The 22,299-nt window shown below is 44.1% G+C and overlaps 1 protein-coding gene across 2 annotated transcripts in view; it reads right to left on the bottom strand.

Moving 5' to 3' along the window:
• The window catches only part of DCP1B (decapping mRNA 1B), an 83,814-nt gene that overhangs the window by 47,478 nt on the left and 14,037 nt on the right, over positions 1-22,299 (bottom strand). The gene's annotated exons all lie outside the window — the stretch shown is intronic.

Genomic DNA, 22,299 nt, shown 5'->3' with positions numbered 1-22,299 from the left:
TCTACGCGGCAAAGCTGCTCCTCCATATGTATAATTCAATGGTTAGGTGTTGTCACCCTATGGCAATGAGTGTGTTAATGGCGAAATAACCAGATGAAAAGAAAAAGAAAAAAAGCCAGAAAAAAAAAAAAAAAAAAAAAATGAATGCAGCCATCACATCTAAAGACCAATAGGCCACAATATATGACATTTTTTGTTTTAGGCTCGGTTCACATATGTCCGGCCGCGGTTTCAGTGTGAATTTTAAAAAGGAGTCCTGGGGCAGTTTTGTTCACTGTTTCAGGTTCAAATTTTTACTTGAAAAAAAAATCAATTGCGGTCGGCCCGGACATATGTGAGCCAGCTACATCGAAAGCCGGTTCGGTTCTTATGTAAGCGGATGCAGTTCAAAACGCATCCAATACGCATGTATGTGAACCGTAGGCTGCAAATTGGATACATTTTGAACTGGATCTAATTCACAAGATATGTGAATTTCTATTGTGCCTGTTCACATATGTCCTGTGCAGCAGAAGTGCAGATTCAGTGCAAATTGAAAAAAAGAGTCCTGCCGGACCGGCTCAGGTGCAAATTTAAGCCCGTTAACTTCTATTGGAACACTTCTGAATCGCACATGTGATTCAGTTGTGAACAGGATAAAACCCTAACCTGATGCAATCCTGACCTGATCCTGATCAAAAACAGACCTGAAACGCTGACCAACTACTTTGTCAATTAGCTGTGAAAACAGAGCTTCAGTTTGCACAGCACATCTGTGAACTTAGCCTTAGGGTTTAAATAATTTTTTGTTACAATTTTCCCATAGAAAATAGGAAAGAAAATACCAGCAAGCGGCAAAAGCTGTGATGACTAGGGATGCACCAATCTGATATTAGGATCGGCTATCGGCGCCGATACTGCCACAATAGCTGGATCAGGGGGAATCGGTAAAATTAACCGATGCATGGGCCGATCCGGTTTTGATGAGTCCCGGCTCAGTGGTCCCTTACTTGTACGGAGCCGCCGATCCATGGGCCAATCCGGTTTTGCTGAGTCCTGGCTCAGCCGTCCCTTACTTGGTGTAGTAGTAGTATGGGATGGGAGCCGCTACTTTCTGTATAGGTCCGGCTCACAGGCGGAGTGATATCAGATGCACTCCGCCTGTGAATGGAGGAGCCATACACATGAAGCAGCGGCTTTGCTCTGTACTGCAGCCGCATACATATTGTGTAAGTGTGTAGTTCCGGATCGGTATCGGCAGATACACAATGCCAGGTATCGGTATCGGGTCAAGAAAAGTCAGATCGGTGCACCCCTAGTGATGACCAGTTTTTCTGATGGCTGGAAGCATCGTCATCACTCATTGCAGAGGACCTAACCAGTCCCACACAGATTTTAATGGCATTTATGGTCTCTGACCTATATTGCACAGTAAAGAAGGTAGAAATGATTACAGCGCCACAAAACTGGTATGAGTCTAGTAGGCCTGGATTGCACGGAAAAAGAGAAAAATTTTTGGGGCTCAAAACCTCACCTTCATCAGCGCTGGGAAATAACTTTTTTTTTTTTGTCTTACCGTAAAATACTTTTCTCTGAAGTTCACTGACAGACAGACAGTCTCTGTTCTTCATTACAGTAGGGTTATACTGCCCCCTACAGGAGTAGGACACTAGGCAGAAAAAGTTCTGGCTAGGCCTATGGGCAGTCCCAGGAGGTATACTCCCCTTTCTCTGCTATAGGATGTCAGTTTTGTAACAAAACGGTCTCAGAGAAAATACAAATACAACTTCAAAAAAGAGGGGCGGGTACTGCGTCCGTCAATGAACTTCAGAGAAAAGGATTTTACAGTAAGACAAAAATCCAATTTTCTCTATCGTTCATTGACGGCCGCAATCTCTGTTCTTCTCAACAGTAGGGACGTCCCATAGCAGTGCCATAAAACATGAGGGGTGGGAACAGCAGAAAATAATTCCCCAAGGCTGAACCATAGCCAACCAGGCAACATAGAGCTCATCAAAACAACAAGATGAGACCCGCCTGAAAAACTTTAAACACCCTCAAGGCCCCCTTAAATGGCAGCCTGAAAAACTTTGCGGCCAAAGGAGGCATCTGCAGACGCAAGCATATCCACCTAATAAAACTTTGTGAAGGTATGAACAGACGACCAGGTAGCTGCCTTGCAAACCTTAACCACAGATGCCTCATGGCGAAAGGCCCAGGAAGCACTAAGCGCCCGAGTAGACTGCGCCTTAATAGGGAAAGGTGGAAATTGACCCTTAAATTGAATAAGCCTCCACAACTGTCTGCCTAATCCATCTGGAAATAGTCGTAGCAGACGCAGGCAGCCCTTTCTTTGGTCCATCCGTGAGTAGAAAGAGCAAATCTGACTTTTGAAAAGATTCAGTAGTTGCCAAGTACACCCCGATTGCCTCAACCACAGTATGTAGTGCAATTTCCTTAGGTTGTTTAGGCTTGGAACACAAGGTAGCACAATGTCCTAATTTAAGTGGAAACTGGAAACCACCTTCGGAAGGAAGGGCGGATCCGGACAAAGCTCCTCCAGACTTCTCATGGTGACCGCTAAGTTTGTCACCAGCACCGTGGGAAACTCTGCACGGAGAAGCAGATCGTCCAGGTAACCCAGTACCGCTATCCCCAGCTGGCGTAACAACGCCAGAACTGGAGCCAACACCTTTGTGAAGACCCGAGCAGCAGAGGCGAGATCAAAGGGTAACACCACAAACTGATAGTGATCCTTTCCCATGGCAAAAACGCAGAAACCATTGATGTCCTGCACATATTGGGATGTGAAGGTAGGCATCTTTGATGTCTATGGAGGCCATGAAATCCCTCTGACGCAGGGAAGCCACCACTATGCGAACGGACTCCCATCTTGAATTTTTGAACTCTCACATAGCAATTCAGTGCCTTTAGGTCCAGAATCGGACACACCATGCCTTCCTCTCTGGGGACCGTAAACAGGTTTCAGTAAAAGCCCTGAAAGCGTTCCAAATATAGAACTATTACTATTGTTGTTACAGGTCCTGTACCGCCCCAAAGAGTGCCTGTAAGCGGTCCGGGGACAGTCGCACATTAGAAGGGAAGAACCTTACCAGAGGGACGTAACGAAACACGATCTTGTAACCAGACCGTATGACCTCGTGAAACCATTTGTTTTGTATCCAGGATAGCCACAGGTCCAGGAACAAGCAAATATGTCCTCCCACCCCAGATATGGGTGAGGGCGCACCTCCAGGCCGAAGGGGTCTTATCCGCAGGTCTGGAGAAACCCGGTTTCTGTTTGCCAGACCAGGGTCACTTGGAGCCACCCAAGGGGGCCTTGAAGGACGATCCCTTTTCAAATGACCCTGAGGGACAAAAAAAAAAAAACTTGTGTGCTGAAAAGGAGGGACTCCGTCTACGACGAGGGTCCTTACCCTTGTTAGCCTGTGGGAGAAAGGTACTCTTACCCCCTGTAAGACCTTTGATAATGTCATCAAGGGTATCCCCAAACAGGCGATCACCTTGAAAAGGTAGATCAGACAAGGCCTTCTTTGAGGTCCGATCCGCAGACCAGCATTTTAACCAAAGTATGCCCCGGATGACCACTGCCAAAACCAACAGTAGGGCTATATAGAGTGCAGCCGCATCCAGCAAGGTATCGCAAAGAAATTGCAATCCCTGAACCAACTGGTCTGCCAGTTCCGCAAAGGCAGGGTGTAGTTGTTCCCCCTTCAGGTCACGGCATAGTAACTTAGCCCATTCAGTCAAGGTTTGAGACACAAGGGCAACAGTAAACACTGGTCTTAGTGCAGACCCCGCCAGGGAGTACATATTGCGGGCCACAGACTCCGCCTTTCTATCCGCCGGATCCTTAAAGAACAGGGAATCCTCCACTGGAATCATGGTAGCTTTATTCAATCTGGAGATCGGAGGGTCCACCATCGGTGGCACAGTTCACTTTTTAATAGGGGACTCCTCAAAGGGGTAGTATCTAGCAATCTGCTTAGGCACCCCAGGGGGACGCTTTGGGCGGTCCCACTCTTTTTTTTACCATGTTGTCAAAATACGCGGGAAAGGGAAAAACCTTTGCCGCTCTGGATGGCTTGTGAGTGCCAAAAGTAACCTGCGCCTCAGTCGCGTTCTCCATTTTTAGGGTCTCACGCACAGATAAAACCAGGGCGTCCTCCAGCACCTTTTCTCGCACGGTGGCGGAGGGAGAGATGTCATCCTCTCTATCAGAGGAAACCGGGCGCGAGGTAGTAGACCCAGCAGGGAGACCCACGTCTGCGGTGGTTGAATCCGATTTAGAAATCGGACACATCAGTTGAGGCAGGGGGGCATTTTTTTTGGCACTTCGCCCCTTAAAGGCCACCTCCACCCAGGACACAAAAGATTCCAGGACCCTGCTGCCTCTGGGTCAGGTAGGGAAACGTGTCCCACAGGGTCCATATCGCACCAGGGGAACCCGCAGGTAAAAATTTGAAAAGAAAAAACACTGGAACATCCCATTACGCTATAGCGCCCCCCAAAGGGTCAAGCACAAAACACTGAAGACCCCCAGCAGAGAGAGACCCCCAGACTAGGTATGCACGATATTGGGAAAAAAAGTACATTGCGATATTTGTTTTTCAACGATATATATCGCGATATTGAACTGGGTGGAATACACTGACAGTGTGGATTAGGCAGAGTCGGGACTCACAGTGGTGGTAGGAGGTAGAAGAACACAGCCCGACATGACATCTGTCCCACACGTTCAGTCTGCCGCCCTGGAGCTAGTTCTCTTGACCGAGCGGTGAGCGTGGCCCAGCGAACCAATCACGTGAGTAGCTACACGGACAACCAATCAGGTGTGCAGGCACGTGTGATTGGTTAGCTGTGCAGCTGCTCACGGCACGCTGCTCACCGCTGAACGTGTGGGACGGATGTGTCGGCTGAAATCACTGCGAGTCCTCCTCCTCCCCCCCGAGTCCCGACTTCTCCCTGCCTAATGCTAAATAATCGTGTCTTCGGCGATATAAATATTGCCCACGCCCGCAGAACGATAGTCGATATCACATCGACTATCGTTCAGCCCTACCCCAGACTCACCACCCGCACCAGAGATGCACCAGGAAGGCCCAGGGTGTTTGTACAACACGTGTCTGCAGCGATCTGCGTGCAGAAGGAAACCAGAGTGTCAGGGGCTTCACCGCCAAAAAAATGCCTCTAGGGACTCAAAAAACATGGCCGCCATTGATTTTCAATGGGAATATACCGCAAAATGGCCGCCAGGCTACACAAACATGGCCGCCAATCTTAGCACATGTGCTACAAGAAAATGGCAGCCCGGCAGAACTTCTGGGAGCCCCCCGAGGGGACTCCCCAGCCTCCTGGATGGGATCGACAGGATGGGGGGCTCTGGTAGTGACAGACGAGTTCCCCCAGCACGATCAATTGTCCGGTCGCTGACGGCGCACTCCCCACCCCCACCGTCAGGATGACGCCCGGTCCCAACCCCCGGGGTAGCTTCAAGAGTCCCATAGCCCCAGTAAGTGAGGGGAGGCGAGGACAGGTAAGAGGGGGTGCGTGACAGGACAGAGGGGAACCCAGGGGTCCAACCGTCCTAAGGAGGGGCCCGCATTCACCGCAAAACCCACCAGGGGGAGAACAATTACTTACTATACCCATACCTGGAACCGGCGGCGCCATCTCCTAACAGAACTCTTCTCCACTGAAGTGGGGAGGCTGTCGGCCAATAGGAACGCTGTGACATGGGCCTAGACTAGATCGTATGTGACCTGGTGAGACATTTAGCTTGCAGGGTCAGTACCCATCCGTTGGGGCTATGTCGCGACCGACCGACTGCGGAGCTGGGGGGCTGGGGTGACCACTGGATCTATATTAGATATAAAATCACAATTAAATTCCAATGTGCAAAAATCGTGCAAAGAAATAAAGTCTCTAATGTCCAAATCAATTGGGTTAAATAAACAGCCAATATTAGAAATATAGACTTGATAGGAGTGATTCTTAGAACAGCCTTCACCTCCACACGATCACCCAGTGAAATGTAAAGGTACCGCTTACCAGAACCACTGGACCCCTTGATTATAGGGGGTCAGACACGCTTAATAATCCACATCAATTCGAGCTTGTACATCCCACTTTCTCACAGGCATGAGTGTAAAGCCAAAACGATGGAGCATTCAGGAACCAAGTCATAAATAGGGGAAATGACAAGACAGGCTCTCATGGTGCAGTATTACTCATTGAGGATCATTTTATTGAGATAAAATGCACTTACTGTACTACAATCCAAGTAGATAAACGCCTTAAAATCAGAGTCAATTGCTGGGGATAGGAGACGCCGCTCCACGCTTGCGCTCCTTAGACCCGGAAGTGTACAGTCTCACGTTCCTGACGTACGATTCGTCAGTCAACTCTGACGTCATCAGGGGATCATGTGACCGTACCTTACCACGTTGTATTTATGGAGATCATGAACCGCAGATACCCAATCACTTCCTTGTTTAGATTTTCTGAACCGCCCAAACCTCACGGCTTGTTTAGTTCAACCCCCATGTTACGGATACTCACTGAGGTCATTTTCTATTTGTATATTCAGATATTTGGTGCTGGCATTAACGTTATATACTGCTATTCAACGCAAGCATTAATGCACTGCATTTTTATTCTTAAAAAGCAATAAATATTTTAACCAGAAGCCATATAGTTCAATTTAGGAAGTGAATTGGAAATATCATAAATATACATATTAAAATCTACATATTAAAATCAATGATAAATAAATATTAAATTACCAGAATTTCATCCTATTAAATGAGATATACTTTACTAATTTGGACATTAGAGACTTTATTTCTTTGCACGATTTTTGCACATTGGAATTTAATTGTGATTTATATCTAATTGTTGAGCGCTACAATTTTTCACTTTCTCATTTAGCACGTTATTTACGTTTATGTGGCAGCTTGCATAGTGGAAGAGATTTCACGTAAATCACATTTATGATTAGTGTTTATTTAATTTTATATCACATTCATTTGCGTAGTTTTGTTGGTTCACCAATTTTTTTCTACACTGGATCTATATATCCAGCCCGTCGCCCAGTCTGGCTTAGTTGATTGTAGGGCTCACAGGAAAAAAAAAAAAAAAAAACAACTTTTGCCAGGACCAGAGATCCCAGCAAGGAACTGGTTCCTTGCTCCTGACTAGGCAGAAAAAACTGACATCCTATAGCAGAGAGAGGGAGTTTACCTCCTGGGACTGCCCATAGGTTAAACCAGAACCATTTTTTCTGCCTAGTGTCCTACTCCTGTAGGGGGCAGTATAACCCTACTGTTAAGAAGAACAGAGACTGTGTCTGTCAATGAACGATAGAGAAAAGTGGAGAGAAAAGTGGACACAAAATAAAGGTATTAAAAGATCTTTAAAAAAAAATAAATTAAAAGCACATATTATATACTGTTCTAATTAGGATATTTCAATGTATGCTTTTTTAGATCATATTCTTTGTGTTACTATATGTCATCTTATTACACAACACTGATGAAAGGTTTACAGTGGAGGTTATGGAGATCTGGAATATCCAAGAACAAAAAATAAGATGTTGGGCAATAGGCCTACAATAAAATGTAAGTTCATCATACGCTCAGCTGCAATAGGGCAGTGAATAACTGGCAAATCAATTACTTGAATCTTTTTTTTGTTACATATCCCATACCATCAGCACAATTACGTTAAAGATTGCAGCTTGAGTTTCCACAGTTGTTTCCTTCCTATTGTCCAACAATCTCCTCCCTGACATGCCCCAATTATTGCTGCGCATGTAAAGAGAGTTTAGAAGGCAGTTAATTACACGTGTAAAGAAAAAAAAAAAAACCCTTTGGCAATTGGAGGATGCTGGGTATTTGTCAAAGCAGAAAAATCGAGAAGCCAGTTAGAAATTGCTTCCATCTTCAGCAGATCTCCATGGTTTTCGTTTTTTCTACAATTGTGTGAGCTGTCTCTGCGCCTCGTGGCTTCTGAGTCCTGCTGGTGGCTGTGCTGTTAGCAAAGGCCATAATTATATGCAAATAACAGAAAATAAGGTATCTAAACTTGCACGATTTAATATTGCTAAAGATACCCATATGTGGCAGGGGATATTTGTTACGGTAGAAAAATATATATATGCTTCAGAATTCAATAATAATTCCATCTACAAGTTTTTCTTTTTTTTCACCTGCAAAGTCCAACCAATACCGGTTAAGCCTGCTATTCAAGTTAGTTTAATGCAGCTTTCTGTAATGTGACAACAATGCTGCACTGCTCCTGGATTGAGAGTAGAGTTGTCACCCTCATGAAATGAGAAGATGCTGCAGAAGGTTTGGCTATCAGTATTCTCACTGCTGATTCTCACTGTAGCTTGCTAATCAACACCTGGTTACATGTAATCCACCACCACTCCCACCGCTTTCTGGATTGACAGCACTGCCTCTGTTGCTGAAAGCTTCTCTTTGCGAGATGCAGTGTCTGAGAGGGAGAACATGTTAGACACAAATAAAGGAGGGTATGGCTCAGAAAGGGAAGTTAAATTAAGTTTTTGGTTTACTTTTTAAAGCTTGTGTATCACATAGTAACTGGATTGGGGACTTGTTTAGATTGCCATATAAGATCCTTTAGTAGCGCTCAAATGATACAAGTACAGTAAAACCTTGGATTGAGAGTGTTTTGCAAGACAAGCAAAAGTTTTGTAAAAAAAAATTGTGACTGGATAAACAAGCGATGTCTTGATCTACAAGTAACATGATGTCACAACTACAAGTATATAAGAGAAGAGAGGTGCCTGTAGGTGTAGTAATATGGTTACATTTAATGATGATATATTTAGCAACTCAAATGGTTGATGATTAAAAACAGACAAATCTAAGTATGCAGGCATCCGGAGTAAAGCTGTCCACATAGACCATCCTCCGCAGTGTCACCGACGTCATCCCTCCCACGCTGCGCTCCACAAGCGATTCAAGCCTCTCTTTTAGATCACACTACTGCACGGTAGTCTTCGATTGCAGACTGATGGTGGTGAGAGCCGCCGGTGAGGACGCCTGTCTGTGGGGATAGCTTTACCCCAGATGCCTCCATACTTAGATGTGCCTCTTTTATTCATCAACCATGTGAGTTGCTAAGTGTTGAACCTTCATTAAAAGTAAACCATATTGCTACACTTAGAGGCGCCTCTCTGCTCTTTTATACTCTGTAGCTCCTGCTGGATTTTGCTTCTAATCCCCTTGTGGAGGCTGCCATTAGCGGATGGACATTTTGTGGTTACACAACCTATTACATTGCTATAATCTTTTTATATGTACTAAAAAACTGAAGGACTTATGAATAAATGGTTGTGGAACGAACCATCTGAGTTTCCATTATTTCTTATGGGGAAATATGCTTTAATATAAGAGTGCTTTGGATTACAAGCATGTTTCCGCAATGAATTATGCTTGTAATCCAAGGTTTTACCGTACTTCTAAAACACCTTTGCCTTTCTATTACATGCAGTACACCAAGAAACTTTGCAGACATAACCTCTTACCTCTAAGTTTCCTTTCCCTGAACTTTGATAGCGGTCATCACAGAACCTATTGCTTTGTGTACATTCTGTTTGTCTGCAATCTACAGTGTAGAAAGTAAAATGACTGCAGACCAGGGCTTAAAAAACGGCAGCAGAGTGGGAACATTTTAAGGTTGAAACCTAGGAAGAAAACCATAGCGGGATGGGAGTCCCAGAGAAACTAGTAACAACTAGTAGTACAACTCAAACCAGGATTCCTGTTTCAGTGGGCTACTAAAACTCCCATATCTAGTGGTTACTTTATCTTACCCGACATTTGCCACTTGTGAATCAAATTTTCTTAGCCTGTTGGATGTAATACGGAAAGACTTAAAACATATTTCCACTCATGTGCGATTTTGGATAGGGAAAGCGGCCTTGAAAATGCTTCTTTTGCTTAAACATATATACTATTTTAAAAAATACAGATATGTTTGCTGGAGACCTTCTTTACCTTAACTGAAAAACTAGACAATTTTTGTGGAGGGGAGGGATTGCTAAATTATCTTTCCTGAGGTTACTAAAACAGACAAAGGAAATGTGAGCTTTCCTGCTATACAAAAGTATTATTATGCGGCACTTCTGGACCAAATTAAGGCCTGGTTTGATCCAAAGTCTGAAAAACTCTGGCTACATATTGAGAAAGTTGTGTTTGGTCATAGAGATCTGTCCTCAATATTGTTAGTTAAATTGATGCATTTCCCATCTTTTGAAGCTACTCTTTTTGTATGGGACAAACTTCATAATACGACACCCCCAGTGTCCACTATGACCTGTGCCAATATCCCACTACATTGTGAAGTATTATTCTGGCATACAACCCGAGCCTCTTTCTTATGCACATATTTTATTGCTTCACTTCCATACTAATTACCCAGCAATACGTTTCAAAGTCCACAAGGAGACATGGTACTTACTGAATGGCTTTAACAAACCTAAAGGCCTGTCTTGGTTTTACTGCCTTAATCAATACAAAAGAGAATTCCCCAAGACCTCTAGTACCTACACAATTAAGAGCTCTTATTACTCATCTACTTATTGCAGCACGTCTGACTATTTACCACAAAATGGAAAACAAAAATGGCCCCTATTGTCACTGAGGTATTATATAGAGTCAAGACACAACACTTATATGAAGAATATTTTGCTGCTACCTCCAACACCTTCGGTACTTTCACATTAATTTGGGACTAATTGGGTTTTACGTTTCCCAGTTGAGGACTAACAGAAACTGCATACAAATCTATTTACTGGTGGTTTTTAAAGTATCTCTCTGTAAAATGATACTTGGTTTTTGTTATGGTCATGGTTATTATTTTTATTTTCCTTGAGGCTTTGTTCACACTGGGGTGGCTTCCAAGCAGCTTGCAAATGACTTCTTTAATAGAAATCAATGCAGGCCGCTCTGAAGTCGCCTAAAAGTAGTCGGAGCGACTTGAGTCGCTCCGATTACAACAGTTCTATTGCACTAAATGGAGCACGACTAAGTCACCTGACAAGTCGCCCCAGTATGAACCGAGCCTTAATGTTATGTATACATAAATCTACTATGCAGTTTTGACTATGCAAATTTGGCTCCACGAAACTTTACTTGTGTATTAATGTCATGCTTTACTGTAGACAACATATACTGAGCTATGGAATCCTTCTTGAACCTTATGTATTATTTTTTTTTTTTATCAAAGTATGACTCATTTCATATGTCTAAGCGTCAATAAATCAATAAAGAAAAAAAAAACAACTGAAAGAAAAACCATAGCGGAGAGAACTGAAGACACCAGAGAGTGATGCAACCAGACCCCACCTTTAACATTTAGGAGGTCTGTTACTTCAAAATGGTGCACCCAGATGCTGTTTTAGAAGCAGATAAATTCCTGTACAATATCTGCACTGAATGAATGATTATGCAGTCAGCACTGCTGAGCCCCCATTAGCTGTAAATTCCATCTCTGGGCAAAAATGATTACCAAAATATATTACATATTATATACACCCACACAGTATCTCACAAAAGTGAGTACACCCCTCTCACATTTTTGTAAATATTTTAATATATTTTCATGTGACAACATTGAAGAAATTATACTTTGCTACAATGAAAAGTAGTGAGTGTACAGCTTGTATAACAGTGTAAATTTGCTGTCCCCTCAAAATAACTCAACACACAGCCATTAATGTCTAAACAGCTGACAACAAAAGTGAGTACACCTCTAAGTTATCATGTCCAAATTGGGCCCAATTAGCCATTTTCCCTCCCCGGTGTCATTTGACTCATTAGTGTTACAAGGTCTCAGGTCTGAATGAGGAGCAGGTGTGTTTAATTTGGTGTTATCACTCTCTCATACTGGTCACTGGAAAGTCAACATGGGACCTCATGGCAAAGAACTCGGAGGATCTAAAAAAAGAATTGTTGCTCTACATAAAGATGGCCTAGGCTATAAGAAGATTGCCAAGATGATGAAACTGAGCTGCAGAACGGTGGCCAAGACCATACAGCGGTTTAACAGGACAGGTTTCACCAGGGGAGGACTGGGCCAGGGGGCAGGGGGGCATTGGCCCCCTTGGCCGCTCTGATGCCCCGTAAAAGAGGCTGCACTGCTTCTGCCACAGACATGCCTAAAAGAATTGCTGGTGAAGAAAAGTAAAAAGTCCCTCATTGACCCTACTGAGTGCAGGTTGAAGACAAGGACAGAACGCAGGCCTCCCCCCCCCCAAGCAAGGATAGTGTAAACTGTGTCTGAGCAGAGGGTGGTTCCTTGCCCCACTGGAGACTCTTCTCCCCCGGCCAGCCCCGACCAAGCTGTCCCAGCTCCCCCTGCTGGCCAGGTCAGCAACCGGGATTCAGCCAGTAAGTAGAGAGTACCTGGAGCAGGGCTTCAACTTGGAATGGGGGTCAGGAGGAGGACGGGAAGCAGGAAAGTGGGAGCAGAGTCGCTGCACCATAGGTCGTCCGTTCGGTCGCGTTTGTACCCGCGTTTAGCGGGCGTTTAGCAGCGTTTGCGGGCGTTTGCGTTTAGAAGCGTTCCTAGAGGTCAAAAAAATTATTCCCCTTTAAAATGGAAAAACGCGAACGCTAAACGCGGGTCATCGCGTTCAGATGCGTTCGGACGCGTTTGTGTGTTTGAAACGCCGGGAAACACACGTTTGAACGCAAATAATTGCGTTCTAAAAACAGTCCCTGAACGCAACTGCCTGCAAATGACTGTAAACGACCTGGTGTACATGGACAGATAAGATAAAATGTAGATGGGTTCAGGGGCTTCTGAAAAAAACGCCCAACTGCTCCTAAACGGCCATTTCCAGCGTCCCGTGTACATGGAGCCTTAAATCTACAGGGGCGTATTCATACAGAAATAAATCTGACATTTCGAAAATAGTCTCTGCAGGTGAATCTTCTCGGTTCTTGTGTTTTAAATGATTCTCCACTAGTGAATGTTTGTTAAAAGGCACATTCACGGCTTTATAAATAGACCTCTAAGTGTTATACAATGTACGATTCTGTACATTATTTCCCCCCCAAGACACCTCACAGCAATTTTCACATCAACCTATAAAAATAAATAAAAGCACTCGGGCCTCTCCAACGTGCCAAGTACAAAAGAGCAAACCGATTAAATTCTGTCACACTGTAGGACTTTGACATATACTGTACGTACTAAGAAGATCCTTTTAATAGTGAATCATCCTGCTTTCTAGAAAGAGGTAGCTTCATTTATTCAAATATATATTTTTTTCCAATGCATGCACATTTGAGCTCATTAAATTGCTCTTCCATGGTGTAAATAAACTTTTTTTTTTTTCTTTTTTTTTAATGCTTGCTTGAACGGAATGTTCAAAAACTTTTCTAAATTATGCAAGTCTTTGCTGTATCATATTTTGGCGACAGTATACTTTGTGGATGTTCTCACTAGATGCTCTGGATTTCAGAACAAGCCTGACCAACAACTACAAGTCTATTCTATTCAACCAGTCTAGAGCTGGCCAGAGATGGATCGAAATTTGGTCAGTTCGGCAATAACGGGCAGAATTTTGATCCATCTATGGCCATTCCTGCTTGACAAAAGTCGATCTAATGATCAACTTTTGTCAAATGGGAATGTTCAAAATTTTTCTTTTGATCAGTGGCTGCAGTACTAATAAGTGTATTCTAACAGCGGTTGAGTCCCCACTGTCCGAAAACAATAGCGCAATGGGAAGGATTCTTCCATCCACCTCGCTTGTGTGGAATCAGAAGGGAGTCTGTTTGTCTGTCCGACTAATTTCTTTTTGCGATCAGCCCATCTATGGGCAGCCTTACTCATCACTGAGAAAGGAATAGTGAAGGACAATCACTATGCAGTACTAAGAATGAATACAAGTCTCTGCATTTGTAACAAGCGGATTATCTGGTACCTGTGCAGTTCTTGGCTGTGTTTACACAGTTCTGCTCATACTGCAGCCTCTCACCTTGCGATTTGCTACAAAAATACAATGTTGCAGTCTGATCAGTGGGGATAGGGAGACTAAGTGAATGCTTCCTCCTGCCTGCAGCAGACTGACTACAACCTAGGCATAGTCATTATACTGGACCCCAAAGCAGGGCTCCACCCGAAAAGGGGGAGGTTCCATTTCTTTGCTCCCTCCCTCTCTCCACTGCCACTTTTTTTTTTGGGGGGGGGTGCAGTGGGTACCTGGTTTTGACAGTTTCCCCGCAGTCTTTCTTCCGCAGTCTTCTGGGACACATCACAGGTCCTAAAGGGCTACGGGGCCATTCGCAAGGCACAGCGCAAATCACGCTTGTGCAGTCGAAAAAAGGCTGTGAAGTCGCAAGGCTTCATTTACGGTCTCCGTTACTAGAGATGCCAGTGCCTGCACCCAAAACCAATTGAAGAATCAGCTCGAGTGCGGAGATCGCTGGACCCCTGGTAAGTGTCCTTAAATTAAGCCAGCAGTTACAGTATTTTTAGCTGCTGACTTTTACTTTTTTCTGAAGGAGCCTGGAGCTCCTCTTTAGGACAGATCTTTAATGATAAAAGGTGAAGCTTTCTGAAAAATGATAAAGTTAATGTATGTTTTCACATGTCAGGAATTTATTCATGTAGATTTAATACTGAAATGCCCACTTTAATCTGATCCTTTTACATAAACTGTACAGCTAAAGAAAACTGTAAAATGTCAGTTTGCCTTTAAAGTAGCAATTTATTGTAGGTCTGTAAAATCCCTGTGAGTGTATTGTATTAAGTGACACGGGTTCCGCATTCTCAGATACTTGATAATGATTTTGAGCCCCATAGGACAAGTGTCTTGGTGTATTCCCCTATACTTAATTCTTGCTTTCAGTAATTATAGCTGTAACTCCGCACAGCAGCTGGTGGATCCCTAGTTGGGGCGGTTCTGCTGCTGTCAGTGGGCGTCCATCTCCCAGGAGCAGTCCCTGTACTAAAAACCAAGCTGATTTTCTGCTCAGAATAATAAACAAATACACAGATTAAATATATACAAGAGCTGTTTAATCTGCCAAATATCTGTATTTCTGTCAATGCAGTCCTGAGATTTAAACAGCTCTGCTCACAGCATAGTCCTCTGACTGGGCAGGAGACTGGATTTTTCTCTGCTGCAGTCCATGAACACTTAGGATGGCCATAATCTGCACCGTCTATGGCCTGCTTTAGGTCCCTTTCAGACGGGCTTACCGATGAGGTCCGCCTGTCAATTTTTCAGACGGGCCTAATCAGAAGGCCCATTCGTCCCTATAGGCAGGCTTGTGTCCATTTACACTTGCAGAGAGAGGAGTCTGTTTACTCCTGGCCGCCCATGGAGTACAGCGGATTCTGCGGATACTGAGTGGACATGGATATGTCCTCCTCCTGTTATGCTCCGATCAGCGCACAGATCCATTGCCGATTGCAGTGGAGTCTGCCCCATGTAAAAGGGGCCTCACAGGTTTTGTCTCTCCCACCCCCCAGCCTGTTACTGGATAGTAAAAGAATAAGTAGACCGATGAGCTAATCTCGGTCACTCTGCTCTCTCCTATTAGCATGTCCGTTATAATGGGAGCATTGCAACACCACTGAGTGCCCCCTGCTTCCCCTCACTCAGCCTAAGCTCGGTTGTACAGTGACTGCAAGAGGCTTATAGCAGGTTATATATACTTTTTTTTTTTTTTATATTGGTTGCAATTTGCATTTATTTTATTTGTGTCTTTTATATCTACCTAGCCCTGGCCTTTTCCATTGGCCGGGCCGAGATGACGTCACTTCTGCACAGGCATGGGAGTTCAGACATTTCAGCAATACCAAAATTCTACACTGTGCCTTTGGTGCTGCTTTCCCCTCTCCCAGCCTAAGGCTACGTTCACATCTTGGCGTTGCTATTACAGGCGTTTTTATGGGCGTTTTTGCAGGTGTTTTACAGGCGTTTTTTGTGCAGGCGTTTTTAGATTGAATAGAGACCAATGGTAAATGCCTGTAATCTACCCAAAAAGAAGCTCATGTACTTTTTTGAGCGTTGGGCGTTTTGCTCACAGCGTCAAAACGCTCAGACGTGAACAGGGGCCATTGAAATGAATAGGATTTGTCTTGTTGGGCGTTTCGAGAGCTGATCCTAGAGCAGAAAAACTCCCCAAAACGCCTACATGTGAACGGAGCCTAAACTCTGCTATACAGTGACTGCAAGAGGCTTATAGTAATTTTTTTTTTTTTTTTTTTAATTTATACTGGCTGCAATTTGCAGTCATTTGTGTCTTTTATATCTATGTAGAGTTCACCTTTACAGACAAACTAAACTAAGCAGTATTGGTGTCTATTAATGCCATTGATATACTACTCATTCTAAACAGATAGGAGTCAAACATGAAAAAAATAAAAAATAAAACATTTGTAAGGTTCATTCACTATTATGACAGTGGAGCTCCTAGTTACTTGTATAACAGCCCCTTCTTCTACTTGTTGAGTTCAACAGCCATGTTTGTCATTACCCCCTGAAATATGCTAATTTTGTCTTAAACTTTCACAGAGAGTAAATCATACTTCCTGCCCCTGTGATTGAAACACTAGTCTTAGGAATCGTAACAGAGCTTAGAGTCACATAAAAGGTATCCCCTGTACACAAGATTATTTTTGACCAGATACAGTCTAAGATCTTTTACATATTTAAAGCAATGCTGCGACTGCTACACAGACTTGTCAGGTGGTGATAATGTAGGGAGATCTTCCTGAACCAGTGAATTTGGTAAGGGCTATGGTAAGGGTCCTTTTACACGGGGTAGACCGTTTAATCCGTTTAGGCACTTTTTTTTTTTTTTTTTTTTTTTTTTTTTACGGACACGGATGACACATTGGAGTGTCCGGTCCATATGTCCGTTTATCATCCCATCCGTTTGCGGATGATAAAACGGACATAATGTATGTCAATGGGATTGCGGATGTCAGCGGATGACACCGCTGACATCTGTTTTTGCGTCCTTTCCGTTTTTTTAAACAGAAGAAAAATAGGGTTCTCTTGCATTCCAAAAAACTGAACTGATAGGAAAGGACACAAAAGGACGCAAATCGGATGTCAGCGGATGGTCATCCGCAATCCCATTGACATGCATTATGTCCGTTTTTTATCCGCAATCGGATGGGATGAAAAACGGACATACGGACCGCCATGTGAAAGGACCCTAAGTCTTGCATGAATTTAATCAGAACAGGAGCAGACAGAAAACGTGAAGTGGGATCACGCACCAGTCTCAGTAGGGGTGGTGGAGGGGAGCACCCCTGGTCCTGCGTACCTTTGGCGGGCTAACTCGCACATTCTACAGAAGCCAGAAAATATTCCTCTGATCAAAAAACGGTTGCAGGAATATTTTGATATCAATAGTACTTCAGTTTCTAGCCCCTTCTCGCTGTGGTGTGCCCACAAGGCATTTATCAGAGGTGTTTTACTGCAATTAAGTGCTAGGGACAAGAGGCGGAGGACAAAGGAAGTCGACGACCTTCTTTCTCAAATTCGATGTTTAGAGCTCCAAAATAAACAAACAAACAATCTCCTGACCCTGCCCTGTCTACCCGACTTATGCAGCTACGCTGTGATTTGAAAGTCTCCCTTCTGGGACAATACACCAAACACGTTACTGCATTAAAATGATCCCACTACTCTATGGGCAACAGAGCTGGCAGGCTTCTGGCCCAGAGGCTTAAGGAACAATGCCGCAAAACTAAAATCCCCTTCTTGCTCCACCCGGTCACTAAGAGTAAATTGTATGACCCTAAGGACATTGTGGACTCCTTTGCAACTGACTATAGTTCCCTATATAATCTCTGCGAGGATCCCTCCACCCCTCAACCTACCAACGAACTGATTTGTGACTTCCTTAGGAATTTGAATCTTCCAACACTAGCCCCTGACCAACTATTGACCCTGAATGCCCCCATGACTCCGATGGAAATTTCTCGGGCAATTGCATCTCTACCAGTAGGTAAATCCCCTGGCCCTGATGGGCTCACCAACGACTACTATAAAATATTTGGCAGCGAACTATCGCAGACGATATTGAGGGTCTTCTCATCCGCTATGTCCTCTGCCTCTTTCCCTCCTGAAATGTTGAGTGCATACGTGGTTAGGATTCCCAAACCAGGCAAAGAGCTGATCTCCCCTCCTAACTTCAGACCTATCTCGCTCCTTAACACAGACATCAAACTATATGCTAAGCTCTTGGCCTCCAGGCTCCTCCCCATCCTACCCTCCTTAATTAATCCTGACCAAACGGGGTTCACGCCGGGTAGGCAGGCGTCGGATGCTACTAGGCGGGTAATTAACCTTGTTCATTATGCCAGATCCTGTCGGACGCCTTCTCTGCTCCTCTCTTTGGACGCGGAGAAGGCGTTCGACAGGGTTCATTGGGAGTACATGACTCGGGCTCTGGAGGCCTTCGGTTTCGGTGGCCCTATACTATCAGCAATCCTTGCCCTTTATTCAAATCCCCGAGCACAGGTCTACACAAATAATGTCCTTTCCCGTTCTTTTCAGATCACTAATGGAACCAGACAAGGCTGTCCCTTGTCCCCGGCCATATTCAATCTCCTCCTAGAGCCCTTGGCCGAGGCAGTTAGATCCCACCCTCTAATATCAGGCTTCTCCCTAAATGGAAGGTCCCATAAATTGAATCTCTTTGCTGACGATGTTATCCTCTTTTTGACTTCCCCCACCAAATCCCTCCCACATGTTCACGAACTACTCCAACGATTCAGTGGTGTCTCATTCTACAAGGTAAGTTTTTCCAAATCCCTAGTGTTGGACCTCGGTGTTCCTACCACTCAAAAACTGACCCTACAAGCCGCCTTCCTCTACACCTGGAGCCAATCCACCATCTCGTACCTAGGTCTTCACCTTACCTCTAAACCCGAACACCTGGCTGACGCTAATTATGGCCCTCTTATCTCCAAACTTACCTCGGCTACGGCTGCAATGTCCAAGACTGAACTATCCTGGTCAGGAAGGCTTGCATCCTTTAAAATGCTGCTCCTGCCCAGAATACTGTATCTGTTTCGGACCCTCCCTGTACCTCTTAAATCGACCCACCTTAAAAGCCTACATCGCATACTTTCCGCATATCTTTGGCGTGCTAAACGCCCCCGATGTGCTAAATTGACTCTGATTAAACATAGGATGGCGGGAGGTATGGGTATGATAGACATCGGAGATTACTACTATGCATCCATACTTGCCTAACTCAGAGCATGGTTCCACCCGGGGAACTCCCCCTGGGTATCCATTGAATCTGCACTCAGTCCCATGTCCTCCCTTCGCTCCCTACTACTAACTGACATATGGCTACCCAGCAGCACCAAAGGCCTCCCTTTGATGTTGCAGGCCTCACTGTTGGCTTGGCGTCGTCTTTACTCAGGTCAGGACATGCCTCAGGATAGAATAGCCATCCCTTTACCCCATTGAAACCCTCACAGATGTCCTACCCTCCCTAGCGCCCCTGCAGTGGAAGGATAAGGGCATCACTTGGATCTCAGACCTGTTCGAGGGGGAATCACTTCTATCCTTTGACCAACTGAGATCCGTTTTAATATCTCCCCACAAGACGCTTACAAGTTCCTACAAGTTTCCCACCTTCTGCCCCCTTTGACACCCCCTCCTTTATCCCTCCCTAAATCTGTGTGGGAATTTTTCTCTTCTCCCACAACACCCCACAAAGGAATTTCCCTCTTCTATAATCTATTCCAAGACAAGTGCTCTTTCCTGAAATCCAAACCCTTCCTAAAGTGGGAGTCGGAATTAGGCCAATCATTCACTGATTACCAATGGAAATGTGCCTTTCGGGCGGTCTACCTAGCCTCGAGATGTATTAATTTCTGGGAACTCACCCAGAAGATAGCGCTCAGATGGTATCTCACCCCCTACAGGCTATCCCTGTTCTATCGGACTTCCTCCCCCGACTGTTGGAGGGGCTGTGGGCATATAGGCAATATTTATCACATATTTTGGTCTTGTAGATCGCTCACTAGTTTTTGGAATGGAATTTTTCGTATTATCTCTGATATGACAGGTATCCTGACCCGTCCAAATCCCTCCCTGGAAGTTTTAAATTTGGGTATTGAAACCTTCCCGCCACAATATCGTAGTGTAGTTATACACGTCCTTCTGGCAGCTAGACTGCTTATTGCTAGAAAGTGGAAAACAACCACGGCTCCTAATGTTTTCGGAGGTTCTTGATATTGTCCGCACAAATTTTTATTTTGAATCTATGCTAGCTTGCAGAGCGGGTGTCAGCGCCAAATTTGCCCACATGTGGTCCATTTGGACAGAATGGTATGCACTCTCTTAATTATCGCTTCCCATCCAGCACCTCCTTCCCCTCCCTTTTTTTTCCCCTTTTTGAATCTGATCAGACAATGTTGTTGTAGTTTTACTACTGTTTGTCTAAACTACTGTTGTATTGGACACTTATCCTTGTGTCTTAACAAGTTTGTACTTTATACTTTTTTGTTTGCAAAACTTCAATAAAAATTAATTTGAAAAAAAAAAAAAAAAAAAAAAGAAAAGAAAAACGTGAAGTGACATTTCCTAAAATCCTTGCAATGTATATAGGTCACTCAGGCAGAATGGGGGAATGGGTGTTTCCACCCCCCCACACACAAAAAAAAAAAAACACCACACCTTCTGAAATGAGATTAATTACATAATAAACCTTTTTTTGAAATTTATTTCTACTTAAGTAGCCTATTAATCTCATCAGCTCAGTGATGTCTCAGCTGAAAGGATTTTTTGTATAAATGCCACAATATCGATTGATTTGATTGCTGTACTATGACGAGCTAAATATCCACTATTCATTAGGCCAATATCTAAAGAGTAACAAATATAACACACAAGCAGAGGCGGCTAACCACAGGGCGGGTGTGGGGGAGAAGGGATCAGAGCGGCTCATCGTCTGCATCCAACTTTAAAAAGGATAATTTCTTTATCAATAGTAAGCACATGGCTGTCTGAGGGATGAGGAGACACTGTATATACATAGGCAGTGGTGGAGGCCTCTAAACTGCACTGTGTGACAACAATCTGTCATTACTTATCCAGCGATTGTCTTTTGTAAAATGATCCTGTGCAAGTGAAAGCATAGAAGATGTTACTGCTGACGACCCCCCTGGCTCGTTTCAAAACTGTACCAAGTGTGCCTTCACTATTGGCCTTGGACACCTAATCCCGTTACATTTTCAGGACAATATACACGTGCATGCGTCCTTAAATGGATGCTTTGCATTTGGGAAATTACAGCCATACTTGTCTGCCTGTAAATGCAATTACTGGCATTTACAGATGTATACCAGCATACAACGTATTCTGTCAACAGAGTTCTATGGACAGAATTATGCACCGGCTGGGGCTTCAGGACGCCACAAATGCAGGCATATGCCTATATTTAAAAGAGGAATTAAACTCATTTTCTTTTTCAGCTCTGCAACGTCAGCGGCCAGTGGGGAGCCCCGGGACATCTTCAGCCTGGCAGCTTCTGGGTATTGATCCCTGGCCGAGATGGCGACTCTTCTGCACAGACGTGGGAGTTCAGACATTTCAGCAATACCGAACTTCTACACTGAGCTGCGTGTGGACAGACAGGTGTGTAACTTTAATGCAGACGAGACATCATATGTCTCTTCTGCATTACCAATCCTGTCCATGAGCATTGCAGCAGCACTGACTGGTCCTTGGTTCTGCTTCTACCTCTCTCAGCCTAAACTCTGCTGTACAGTGACTGCAAGAGTCTCTTCTACATTTAAAATGTAAAATCCTGTCCCTTTGCAATTTTTTTTTTTTTTTAGGTTAATGTCCGTGTACATGAACACTAACCCTCCAGACAGATTTACATTCATATGCTAAATACATTGCATTCTACTACAATAAAAATAATTTACAAAAAACAGAATGTTTGAAGTGTCTGTCAAAAAAAAACACAACAACACTCCAGTACATTACTGTAATACATGCATATTTTCCTGTGATTTGTCACAGGGCTGAATGAAAAAAAAAACAAAAATGGACAGCTCAGGAGGAGCCGCTGTACTAACTATCCGACATTAGTACAGCGATCCCCCCTGCTGTTCTACTGTGTTCTGATGGGAGCCGATCGGCAGACCTTTTTCAGTCATGCCCCTTCGACAGAAAGTACACATGGGCCGAATGTGCAATAGAAACTGGCCGATGCCGCCCAACATTCGGCTTGTGTGAAAGGCTTAACTTTCTGCAGTGAGATA

The sequence above is a fragment of the Pelophylax lessonae genome (genome assembly GCF_965119305.1).
Source record: "Pelophylax lessonae genome assembly, chromosome: 4".
Classification (NCBI taxonomy): domain Eukaryota; kingdom Metazoa; phylum Chordata; class Amphibia; order Anura; family Ranidae; genus Pelophylax; species Pelophylax lessonae.
This window is presented reverse-complemented; position numbering and strand designations above follow the sequence as displayed.